Genomic DNA, 12733 nt, shown 5'->3' on the forward strand with positions numbered 1-12733 from the left:
ATATATGATGCTAGATATATGATGCTAGATTGGTGCGCTTGGGGGCTCCCTCGTGGTGTAGGGGCCCTAAGCAGCTTTGGGCCGGCCCTGGATAGAATTAAAAACCGTTGTTATCTTTGTGTAAAATCCCTTATTATTGAGTATAGAAGGTGAACTTATCCCTGGATGAGGCGACATGCTTGTTGACAGTCATTTGTCCCAGCCCGGGTCAGATAATCCGGTCTGGGGCCAAGATGGTGACCTCAGGCTGACGTGAGGCTCCGGGTCCCTCCCATCCTGCGATGCTCCTCCGCGGCTCTGCCTGCCTGCCTGCCTGCCTGCAGTCTGTCTCTCAGAGAGAAAACAACATTCCCACACGGAGAAAACTAGCAACCCACCAGCTCGGTCATACAGCGCTACACCCGTTGGTTTTTTATCGGAAACGGAACGACCGAAGACTACGTCGGACAAGGTAAAGCGGATAAATGCTGATTTTTGTTGTTTGAACCGCGGGTGGGTGAGGAGAAAAGGCTCCGCTAACCATCATCGAGTCGGAGGTGAAAACATAATATGATGCAGTCTGAACCGAAAAACACAGCTTCGGTTTCCCCGCTTCATAGTATTTTATTAAGAGTGAAATATTTTCCGTCTACAGTGAAGTAATTGACGCTTTAATGGAAAGGTGACCCTAAAATTAGCTTGTGGCGTTATGTGTATGAAGGCTCGTTCTAACGGTTTGACACAACATCACCATCTTCATCGATGTTTAACTGTGTATGTTCGGATTAAATATGGCCACCATCTGCTCTGAATTAGATTGTAATTAGTAAGATTTATATTTATACAGTGTATGTTTGTTGGTGGCGCAGAGTTTGCCCCTTCAGCGGCCTTGTCCCCTCTGTTATCTCCATATTGATCCCACATTACTGGAATCATCCTCAGCAACACGCGTCACGTTCAAAAGAACGTACCAGTACGACTTCCGCTCTGGCAGTTCAAAATAAAAGCATGCCAACTTCTATCATTGTTTTTGTTTTTTTGGGAGGGGTTCTATGCTTCATTTTTGTTATAAAGATTCATATGAATTATTATCTTTGCGGATTTTATTTAAAGTGATTATATTAAGTAAAAGTACATTTTGAGCAAAGCAGCACACACCAAAGTAGATTTTAAGGTATTTTCTAACTTCCTTGCAGTATTTTGTAGATAACTGAATGACTGTGTACATACAGTTACTATTAAAAAAACCTTAAAAAATATGCTTATTCATATATTTACGTAATGAAGTGTGCTTTTTGAAAAAATATGAAAACCTCACTTAGTAACTGCATTTAATATTTTTACATTTATCTATTGATGCTTTCATGGAACCAAAATCATAAGGCAAACAATCTCTACAATGCTATCAGTTTTTGGGATTCATTATTTGAATTTCATAGATATTATTCGATAACATAAATCTCCATCCCTACACACCAATGTGGCTTTTACTGGCAGATAAAGATTTTTATTTTGACTTTTTGTGCCCTCAAAAAGGCAAGTTATTTCTACATTAAACACAATAAATACAGTATATGTGTTTTTCTTTTTGGCATGAACAACGTAGGGTTTCAGTTTTGATGTATTAAAGGTGCAAGCTAAACAAAAAAAAGAAAATATGTTACATTATCTGTCAATAATACAATCTAATACAATTTAAGAAGTGTATCCAACGGATAATACTTTAAGAGACAATGGCTTTGTTTAAAATTTATTTTTAAGCTTTTATTTTGAAGGCTGGAGGCCTGTTTTTCCTGTTATATTCCTGATGGTGTCTTGTTGTCTTTTACAGAGAGAGGGATGCAGATTACTCTCTGATCTAAACAGCGTTATGTTTGTGTCAGGGCTGCAGGATTAGCATTAAGCTTTGATACCTAACCTGATTCCCATCAGATGGATCATCTGTGTAAACTGCTGAAGTGATATTATTATTTTTCCTTTAGGGAGTGACTGTGACTGCTCAGATTTAATTTCCTGCTCTTTTTTAATCTCGGCTTTGTTTTGTTTTTTCCTAAATTATTTTCATAAAGCGTAGGAGTTTTGTGTCTGTAAAGCGTCTTATCCTGTTGCCTGTGTTACTCTGTACTGTTAAAGGCAATCAGATAATCTCAGGAGGAATGCAGAGGAATAAAAGGTGATATTGTTATATAAACTGTTTTTGTGCTGGGCTGGTCTGCATTTTGTAGCCCTTCTCACCGTTTGACATTGTTGCCTGTCTTTCATTGTTAGATAATTTTTGTTTGTCTCTCAAGTGCAAACCGAAGAAGCTCGAATTTCATTCTTTTGTATTATTTTCTTTTCAGGTTTTTGACCTTTTTACAGTGGCAATAGATGCACTTAAAACCATTTTTTAAATTTTAGGACAGCTTCTGAAAGTACATAAGCTACTTTATATATTAGTGTCCTGTTTGTTATTATATTGTATTGTTTTATATAGATTTTGTTTTAAATTTCTAGTATTTGTTCAGGATTTTCAGCTTTTTCAAGTTATTTTATTATATTTACTCACAAAAGACTAAATAAACTATTAGGTTTACATATCTCAGGCCACTCATTTTGTGATTATTTCTCTTTTTAGTTTAGTTCCTGACAGGATTTATATGTAAATATAGGGCTAGACAATAAATCAATAAAAATATATGTTGTAATAGGTATGGTAATCAATATTAATAGATATTTTAGAGTATTGAATGTAATATACAGAATATTTTCTGGACTTGGATCCAGAGTGATTTGGTGGAATCAACTAACTCTCTCAATCTTTGGTTACCTAGCAACAACCTGCTGGGCAACGAACAGTTTAGAATTCCCTCCAACTCTGGTTACCTAGCAACAACTTGTTGAGTCACTTTACCACCTTTTGCCTCATAACTGCTTACAAATAAACAATGTTGTAGAGTGAAAACTGTGGATAAAACAGGAAAAGTCATGCCACCAGCTTGGCAGTATTTCAGATATTTAAATAAAAAAATCTAATCAACAATTATCAATGAAACTCTTATATCGTGATACGTTTTTCAGTCATGTCGTCCAGCCCTGTTTAAATATAAACCCAAGTTCTTCCAGAACTAAAACGGGAATAAGGCTCCAGCTCAAACTGATGTCTTTTGACAGTGACTCAGCTGTTGTTCATCAGCTGCATATATGTCAGTCACCAAGCCCTGAGTTTGTGTCTGGGTTTTAATTAGCCGTCCTTCCAGTCTCCAACACTGGCCTGCTTGTTTAACCAATGACCATGTGGAGCAAAGTCTGTTGGTACAGCAGAAATATTACAACACATGCAATTATACTTTGCATAATTTTGCCAATTTGTGTCAAGCAAAGCTGAGTAAATTTATTGGCATCCTTGAGGCTGGAAATACACTCAAACTAACCATCCTAACGCAAAAAGTATGTTTTAACTTAAAAATTAAAAACAAGAGGCATTCATAATAATGGACACAATAAGCAATAAATCAATTAATCACATGTTGAAGGCAATAATTCCTATTTTCATGATTTATTGTTTTTCTCTTTTTGCTCTTCCTACCGAAAACTGGAGGACAAAAATCTTCATTCTGGTGCTTTGGTCTCAACTAGCCCTTTTTTGAAGGACAGTTTTGTTTACAGAGACATCACAATTCATTTTATTTGTTGTTTTCTTTATTTATTCTGGATATTTAAAATGTCTTCCTGTTCCAGTGTTAAATGTTTGTTATAATTTAAAGTTTATTGATATCTGATAATGTGTTTGCATTATTACTTGTTATCATTACAGGTCAAGTAATAAGTACTTAGTAGTAGTAGTGTGACATTTCTGACATTTGAAATCAAATGCAAAATTACTCCATATATGTTATTTAAAGTTCAAAGCATTTTGGCTCTTATTGTGAAGGGCTGCTTACTTAGCATTAGCTGCTAGCAGCTGCTGGTGGAGGTTACATGATCTTCCTGCTTTGTCAGGTGGTAGATCTATTTTACTAGCTAAAAATATTGTCAATGAAAGAAAATAAGTCTTGGGTTGATTTTGCTATCTGAGACTGAAAACCGTTTTAAAAGGGCTTAATTATGTGTTTTACAGTCACGTAGTGCCATTTTATAGCATAATCAAGTAACTATGTTATATTTAGTTGTGATAAAAATGCTGTATATATCAAATATGACTTAAAAGAAATTTGATTTTCTGATTTAACACCTTGAAATCGGGCCTCTGTCTCTTTAAAAACTCCTACTCTTTCTGAAACTCTGCCTTCAGGAAGTCATCACAACATGACTCCTCAATTGACCCTTTAACAAAGTTTTTATCAGCGTTGCACTGAGGTGTTTGCTAATTGCTCCTGGTTAGTCTGAAGGAGCTGTGTGGGGGAAATGGTTGCCATAGAGATTAAAATACTTCTCAAACATGCATGAAAGAATCAGGTATGTTTTTGGTGAGGGAATAACATTATAACATGGTGTAAAGCTAAAAAAAAAAACTTTGATTTTACATGATACTGCCCCTTTAAGAAAATCTGCACTGGAAATGTTACAAGCTGAAATGGGAATTCCTCAAAGAACAGATCCTTTAGTTTCTTCAAAATCAAATCAAACTGTTCTTATAATCATTGAATGTGTCCATTTCCTGTAAAATGTTCAGTATGTCTGCTTTGACCATCAGTGGCCGTCTGAACTGTGTTTTCCCCAACAAAGAAGTTCCTGTTCTAAATTGGGGCTGGTGGTACAGCCAGTTCTCCACTGGTTCTATAAAAGAAACCCACCAATGAACCACAACGTTGGAGCCAAGTCATTACGTCACTAAAAATGCCTCCAATGTAAATGTTAGATCCTTCCTCTTGGTACAAAGACACAGTTATTTAGATAAATAAGAGCAAATATAGATTCTGTTTTAAAGAGCGAGCAGGGATTGTTAATGCAGCATTATTTCTCTCAACCGTCCTGCAAACAGGAGGAACACACTTCAGTTCAAACTGAATTCAGTAACTCTTCCTTGAGATATTAAAGGAGCTGTCAGTGTTTATAAACAGAGCTGTAGACAATGTTTATAGATTCAGCTGATAATAGAAACGGTGATGCGGCGAGTCTCATTTTATAGTCTTTAAGCCTGAAACTGTTTTGGCTCCAGCTTGTTAAATGTGAGAACTTTATGCTTTTGCTTTGGTTTTGATTATCAGCTTCATTTAAAAATGCAATTTTTATAAATTAGCTTGTGTTGTGGGAAACAGCAGCTTATTTAAGCAAATGAAATATGTTTAATTAGTATTGATTTACATTTTATGTTTTTATGTACCTATTATTTTTTAAAACTTTATTAAAAATAAAAGTAATTAATGTATTAACTTAGGCATTAGACAGTAAAAAATATCCTTAATGAGTATTGGTTTAGTTTTCAATTTTATTACTTTTTTTTTTTTTACATTTTTATATATTATTTTTTGTCTTTTAATTTATTAAATTAAATTTTTTTTTTACTCATGAGTTAGTGGACAAAAGATTTTTAATTCTATAAAATATCATTGTACTGTCATAACTTGGAGCTGCGTAGCTTCCCAGCTCAGCTTCAGGAACCATTCATGCTTATTTTCTGTTTCTCGGTTTGCGTTTTTTGGTCGAATCTTCCTGCGTCAGTGTCCGCTGAGCTAATCACTGTGGCGTTACAGGATTAGTGCCTCAGCAGCGTTCAGCCAAAGACCTTTTCCTGAACCACCTCTGCATCAGTGTGTCGGCCAACGTGCCTCCTCTCCACTCCGTTCAGCTGTTCTTCAGCGTCTCTCTGGTTATGTAATCGAGGGCCTCCAGAGGTTTGCATGTCTGCCTTCGGAAACGTCTCGGTGAGGGCTGCGATGTTAATCTGCAGTGTCAGGATCTACAGTTTTCAGCGCCACTGAGTGCAGATATGATTCATGCCCTGTTGTGTTTTTTATTTTTTCTCCTGAGGAGTGATTTTCTCTCATCAGCAGCAGAGGTCGGTGAATAACGTCTACGTCTGACTGAGTCTGGCTCCAGAGTTGGTAGTAAATAGTTACAGTTGCTCAAGCACATTTACTTGAGCAACTTTTTTGAAAACAATGTATTTTTAGGAGTATTTTTATTATACTTTTACTTGAGTATTTTTATTATGAAGTAATAAAATGTTCATTTAGTGGATTCTCTACCCACTGAATGAAAAACAAACATTTTTTAACCTAAAGACACACAGACAGTTTTTGTTAAAGTTTCATAGGTTTTATTGAGAGAAACTGATTTGGAAACATTTTCTTTTTTCTCATCTTATACTTTGAGTTATTGTGATTTTTGGCCTTAAATTCCAACATTTACAATTAATTATACATATTGGCTCGTTTATGTAATTTGTAAATATTAAATGATTTTTAATTTGATCAGTAACCGGGTATTTGAGTAGACGTTTTTTTTTCTTCTTTTTTTACCAAAACCTAGTTTCATAAGAGAAAACAAGTACATAAATAACCAAGAACAAAACAATTAGTTTTCCACGACTTTTATGTTTGAAAGGAAGCAGAAAGAAGTGAACACTTATTTAATCCTACCCCTTATCTCAATTTAATGAAATATATTACTTACAGTCTAAAAACTTAGTGATAAACTTCCTGAAGTAAATGGATTTTTTTTAAATGGGTCTTTCCAGTGTTTCAGTTCCTGATCATTCATGGAGCTTCTGTAGAAATGTTGACTGTAGACGCTGACATTAGCATTAGCGTCTGTGCTGCTGCTACATGTTTAGCATTGAGATGCTAATTTAGGGTTGAATAGCTTTGCTGATAGGCTAACTCCTTTTAGCACAACTTGAACACAGCAATTGTAATTTCCATCATCCCATTAGATCGTTTTTAGGAGCAGAAATTAACAAAAAAGCGTCTTTGTCGTTAATCTCTGTTTGCGGCTGACGCTTGTGCGTCAGATTTACAGGCAAACCAGAAACACGAACATAAAGGAACCTTTGAATGTAAAAAAAAATTTTATTTTTTTTAAAAATGTGCTCTCTATAGCTAATTAATCAAACTGAATGCGTTAAATCCCGTCTCTGCTGCAGATATATTGATATTTCTAGTAATGCTTGTTTTAAATATACTGTGGCTGAGATTCCTGGTAGCATCTATAAATCTAGTGCTTTCTTTACAAACAACTCACACAAATGAACAGGTTTTTCCCACCAGCTTTGAAGCTTAATTGTTTTCCTGAGTCTCTGCTTGCACTGTTGCTCTGATTTAAAGCTGCCCTGACAACTGTTTGGTGGCGGTGTGTGTGCGTGTGCGTGTGCGTGCGTGCGTGCGTGCGTGTGTGTGTGTGTGTGTGTGTGTGTGCGTGTGTGTGTGTGTGTGTGTGTGCGTGTGTGTGTGTTTACGTGAATACACCCCGGCCTGCTCTGTATTTCAGGCTCGTTTGTCTGACTGAAGGAGAGCTACGAGCTGCAGGGACTTCATTAATAACCTGTTCACATTCTCATTGTGTTGTTCTGTGGAAGAGAACAGAACAGGAAGTTCACCTCAGTGTGCAAACTGTACAAGTTTGAGAAACGGTGCTTTAAAACTTTAAATACCTTTTTAATTTTTATTCACCAATCAGTGATTACATAAAACAAACATTACAGACTAACAAAAAGAGGCATTGACAAATAACGACAACAAACATAAAATAACCAACTAAACAAACAAACAAAGAAACAAAACATTTAAATTGATATATTCAGGACAAAGACAAACAAACAAACAAAAACAATGAACTCCTTTAACATGTGGGATATAATATACTTTCTTTTTTACTTTAATTTTGGCAGTTATTTACTGATTTACGTTATTTTCCTGTTCTCAAAAGCACGGTTTACTGTTTTCACTTGTTTTTTTTTAATTTATATCATATAACACGCTGCAAATATAAGATTTGTTGTCTTCTGGCAACTGTTCAGATTCCCACTGAACAATAATAGTTGATCTACCATACTTATATTTTTAACAATCTATATTTTTAATGACGACTAACCCTTCATTTTCGGTTCACGCAAAAGAGAGATTTTTGGAACAATTAGAAATATTATGAATCAATTGTTTTATTTTGAATGGCATTATTTACTGCAGTCTTAACTTTTCAAATCAAATAATCATCAATTTAATAAAATTTAAAAAGGAAAAAAAATCACACACAAAAAGCTCCAAAAAGTAATTTTGTTAATTTTGGATCCTAAAAAAAATGGTTAAAAAACAACAACAACAACAACAACAACAACAACAACAACAACTTCCTTGTTTTGTTTTACAAAAATTCTTAGCTTATTCTCAAAGTTTCTGAGTTTTTGGCAGAAAATACTACTTATTTTTCTACAATGACCCTCAATCCATCTTCTTTACACCCTTGACCGGGCGAGAGGTGGAGTCACCCTGGACAGGTTGCCAGTCTGTCACAGGGCAACACAGACACAACCATGCATACACACACTCGGGGGCAATTTGGAGAGGCCAATTAACCTGACAGTCATGTTTTTGGACTATGGGAGGAAAGTGGAGTACCTGGAGAAAACCCATTATGCACAGGGAGAACATGCAAACCATGCAGAAAGACTGGGGCCAGGAATTGAACCCAGAACCTTCTTGCTGCAAGGCAACAGCTCTACCAACTGCACCACTGTGCAGCTCCTACAATGACCCTAATACACGATATTAGATGTTGTATGTTTACTGTATTAAATGAAAGCCGTGTAGTTTTCAGCTTCTTTTGGGCTCGACTGAATAAATTTATTTTCAGTAATAAGAAAGGATTTGGGTAACTGTCTTTCAAAACGGTCACTATATTTAGCCAAGATTAAGAAAGAATTAAAGCTGATTTTGTTGCAGCAAAGTCGGTGTTTCCATAAAAGTCTCTGGATAAACTTGGTTTTACCTTTTGTTAAAAGTTGCTTATAAAAAGACAAATTATTTTTGTTGTACTTTACATTTTCCTGTTTAAGAAAATTATTTTTACCCTGATTTTTTAAATTAAAAGTCTCCATCTGCATTTCAAGGCCAAATTTAATTTTTGAATTTCAGCTGGGGGCGGCACAAAATCAGCCCAAGGGCCACAATAGGCCCCCGGGCCGCATTTTGGATCTCCTGATCTAAAGTGATCTCCTGCTGGATGTGAGTTAATATCCTCGCCTGTTGGTGGCGCCAGCACATGGTGGGCATTAGTTATGCAAGCTTTTGTAAGCTCCTCAAGTTCAGGCAGACAAACAGCAGAGGAGGGAAGCTGCCGTTAATCCTGGAGGGGAAAGCTGGGATCGAGGTCATGTTTTCACGCAGACGTCCCCGGGGTTGACCGACCGGGATCTCTCAGGGTCGAGTTGTTTTCCTTAAGCAGCAACCAATCAGCTGAAGATTTAAAGCTGCTGTAACTTTTATTTTAAGAAAAAAACTGCTAACTAGCCTGAGCATTTACAACAAGTTATGCTAGCTGTAGCACAGTAGAGAGCAATTCAAAGGGTGATTGACAGCGCTAAGACCCGCCTCCTGGCTCTGATTGGTCGTTTTTTTAGTTAGCACTGGGAGAAGGCAGAGAAACTAAATTTTTTCACAGATTATTCGTCTCAGACCATACTGTTACACTACATTTTACATTACATTTTTTAGTATTAAAATTGTTTTAAATAAAAAGTATACTTCTTTATTTTAAAAATAATCTTTTTTATAATTTGTTTAAATAGATTTTGTCTTTTGTAAAAAGTTTTTTACAATAGTTTTTTAATAGTTTTTAAATTCAAAATCATTTCTACAACTATTTTCAGTAAAATATATTTTTTATGAAAACAATCAAATAGTTTTTTTAAATAAAAAAATATTTTTCTATGACATTTTTTAAAATAAAAGTGACATACTCCAGTTCTGAGGTTGCAAAAAGCAGAATATTTTACGACACTATCCACAATTTTGATTTTAAAACAAAATAACTCTTTGATTTTTTATTTTGTTTGGTTTAGAAATCACTGGATTGTTATCATATCTTAGTAAACTCCAGAGCTTTATCTACTTGACATCAACCTAACTTCTCCATTTTGTCCCAGTAAGTTGTGACGAAGCCTTCAGGAATGTTAAATTACAGCGTTTCGTCTCATCAGCTCCTCCCTCCAGACGTCTTCAGCAGCGTTTTGGTGAACGGGAGCAGCGAACAAAAGCTGCATTCATCTCCAGCAGAGGGAGGATGTGCAGGCAGACAGATCCAGACTGTTCCTCTGTGGCAGGAGGAGGAGAGGCAGCATGGAGTTCAGACAGAGCAGGATGGAGGAACGACTGGAAGAATGATGGGAGGAATGACGGGAGGGATGACGGATTTAAAGCCACATTCACATCAGAAAACACCCAATTCTGGCTAACAGAAACATTCTGGTCATTTCAGATCATTCTAATGGGGGGACTTTGGGTCCGTTCATCCATTCCTCCTTAACTTTGAGTTTTGAATGTCTGGAGTATCAACAGGAAACAGTCTGTGGGAATCCTGAAGTTATTTTCTGTCCCTGCTTTTACAGAAGAGGCCTGCTGCTATTTTTATTTCACAAATTTAACTGGACTATATTCTGTAGACGATAAGAACTCTGTGAATCATGTCCATCACCCGTCGGTCTGGACGTGTAAATTGTCTTTTCCTGGTGAGGAAGTGCTGCCTGCTCTCCCTCCGCCGCTCACATATTCCTGGAAGTGCAGCCCTGATGATATAAGTGGGAGGATGTCCTTTGTTTCAGCTTTGCTTCCTCATCCTGCACAGCTCCATTAATAGGTCAGCTTCCCACCCTGTTCTCATAGAAACTGGCTTCCTTATTCACTAAAACCTTTCACTTAAATTCCTTCTTAATTGACAGTTTTTCCGTTATAATAAGCGAAGCCTTTTATTTCCCCCACATACTGTTGAGTTGTTGAAACAACTAGTTGCTTCTCTAAGCTGAACTTCTCTGAATCTACTTTGTTGGTCTGTTGTATTTTAGTGGTTTGTTGCTAAATCTTTCCCTTTGTCCAAACAGTCTCTTGTATTTCTTCCTTTTTTTCTGAAGAGATTCTTGTTTGCATTTTGAGGTTTACAAATATATTTTCAATATAATAGAAGCTAAAATCCGCTTGACACCTTCTTTAAAAAAGCATATAATTTACTCTTTTAATTCTTCAAAGAACAAATTCACCACTCTGTCAGACACAACCAATCATAGCCAGGAGGAAGATCTTAGCACTGTCAATCACCCTTGTGTACAAGGTGCTCACACCCTCCCCCTTGTTTTATGCTACAGCTGGTTCACCACAACAGCGCCGAATGATAAGGCTAGTTAGCTTAGCCACCAATAGCTTAGCTTCCTGTAACGGTAAGTTGTTTATCCACCACTGTCACATTTAGCAGTTAGTACCTGAGGTTGATTGGCAGCATTAAGACCCTCTTCTTGTCTCTGATTGGTTGTTTTTGACCGGCGCTTTTCTTCAGGCGGCACCGGAAGAAGGTGGAGTAGCTCTGTCTTTTCAAGATTTATCTGTCTCATATTTGTCCCAATATATGGACAGTGTTATTAAATATGTAAAAAAACAACATTTTCTGTAAAAGCTACTTGCTGCGGCTTTAATGCGTTATTTTGAGTCAAAACATCAGACTTACCTATTTCAATCACTAAACCTGTAATCCTCCCGTAACCACACTTCATTATATGTCCAAACACACATTATGCAATCATCCTTTCTGCCCCAGCAGCTAATCTCTTAAGCCCCTTTTGGGTTTCCTTTGTCAAGCATTGTGTTGCTCATTAAGCTAATACTGGAACATCCTGCTAAAGAGAAAATCAGTGGACCGAGACACATTAAAATTGGTTGAAATCAGCTAAATAAATGAGTTATTCACAGTTTTGGATGGACATTTTGTAGAGGATTCACTTCTTTGTTCAAAGCCAAGTCTTCGCTAATAAGGTCATCAAACTGGAGAACCGTTCCAGTTGTTATACTGGTTTTAACATGCTGGCATTCAAACCTGCAGGCTCAGGTAGGGAAGTAACAGGACTGCATGTAAAGCGCTTAATCTGAAATATTATTAATAATGATATATGACTGTAAGAGGGGGAAAGTAAGTAAATTATTGATGATTGGATGAGACTGAAAAAAATTCGATATAGTTATTGCAATTTGTTATGTTCATCTCTAATAAAATATAGCATGTAATTATCCACAGGTGACGTGGAGAGAACTGATTGCAGGGTATTATGAAAGTGGTCTTATTTTACCTGGCAACAGAGACGATGATGATGATGTTGGTAAGGGAGATGGTGTCTGTGCTGTTGAGGCAGTGAAATGAGATCATAGTCCTGTTAGAGAGTCAATGCTTGGTGTTTATCACGTGATGCTGACTCTCTCTGTCCACATTTAAACACTTTATGCTTGTAGGTTTGTGTAGCTCAGGAAATACTGGAGGACTCCAACGTTTAGATGCATCCCTTCTCCAACAAACGCACCTGAACTCCCTCATCAGCAGTTAGACGCTGCAGAGGCCCGTTAATGCACCAATCAGGCTTTTCCTCGTTTATTATACAGAATCACGGGCAAGGTTTAGCTCAAATTTAACAAAAAAGTAATCATTAAACAAAAAATGTAGTCTAAGTTTGTTTTTTTAATCAATCTCAAAGTTAAGGAATTACAATGTATGTATTAAAGCACATGCTCCTAAACTTAGGATGCTCTGCGTATCGGGATCAATACTTATTCCATTGGCAGATTATTCCACTTATAACACA

The 12733-nt window shown here is 36.5% G+C and overlaps 1 protein-coding gene across 4 annotated transcripts in view; it reads left to right on the plus strand.

Annotated features, from left to right (window-relative positions):
* The first annotated feature begins 252 nt into the window (after positions 1-252).
* The window catches only part of rusc2 (RUN and SH3 domain containing 2), a 29896-nt gene continuing 17415 nt past the window's right edge, over positions 253-12733 (plus strand). For 2 of the 4 annotated variants that reach the window (XM_016669143.1, XM_007547367.2), the window contains exon 1: positions 253-451. The gene's annotated coding sequence lies outside the window, so the exon portion shown is untranslated. Of the gene's footprint in view, positions 452-5842; positions 5960-10637; positions 10753-12733 lie in introns of those variants that run through there. The other 2 variants (XM_016669145.1, XM_016669144.1) reach the window with 2 other exon arrangements.

Source organism: Poecilia formosa, unplaced genomic scaffold, assembly GCF_000485575.1.
Source record: "Poecilia formosa unplaced genomic scaffold, Poecilia_formosa-5.1.2 Scaffold20, whole genome shotgun sequence".
Lineage (NCBI taxonomy): Eukaryota > Metazoa > Chordata > Actinopteri > Cyprinodontiformes > Poeciliidae > Poecilia > Poecilia formosa.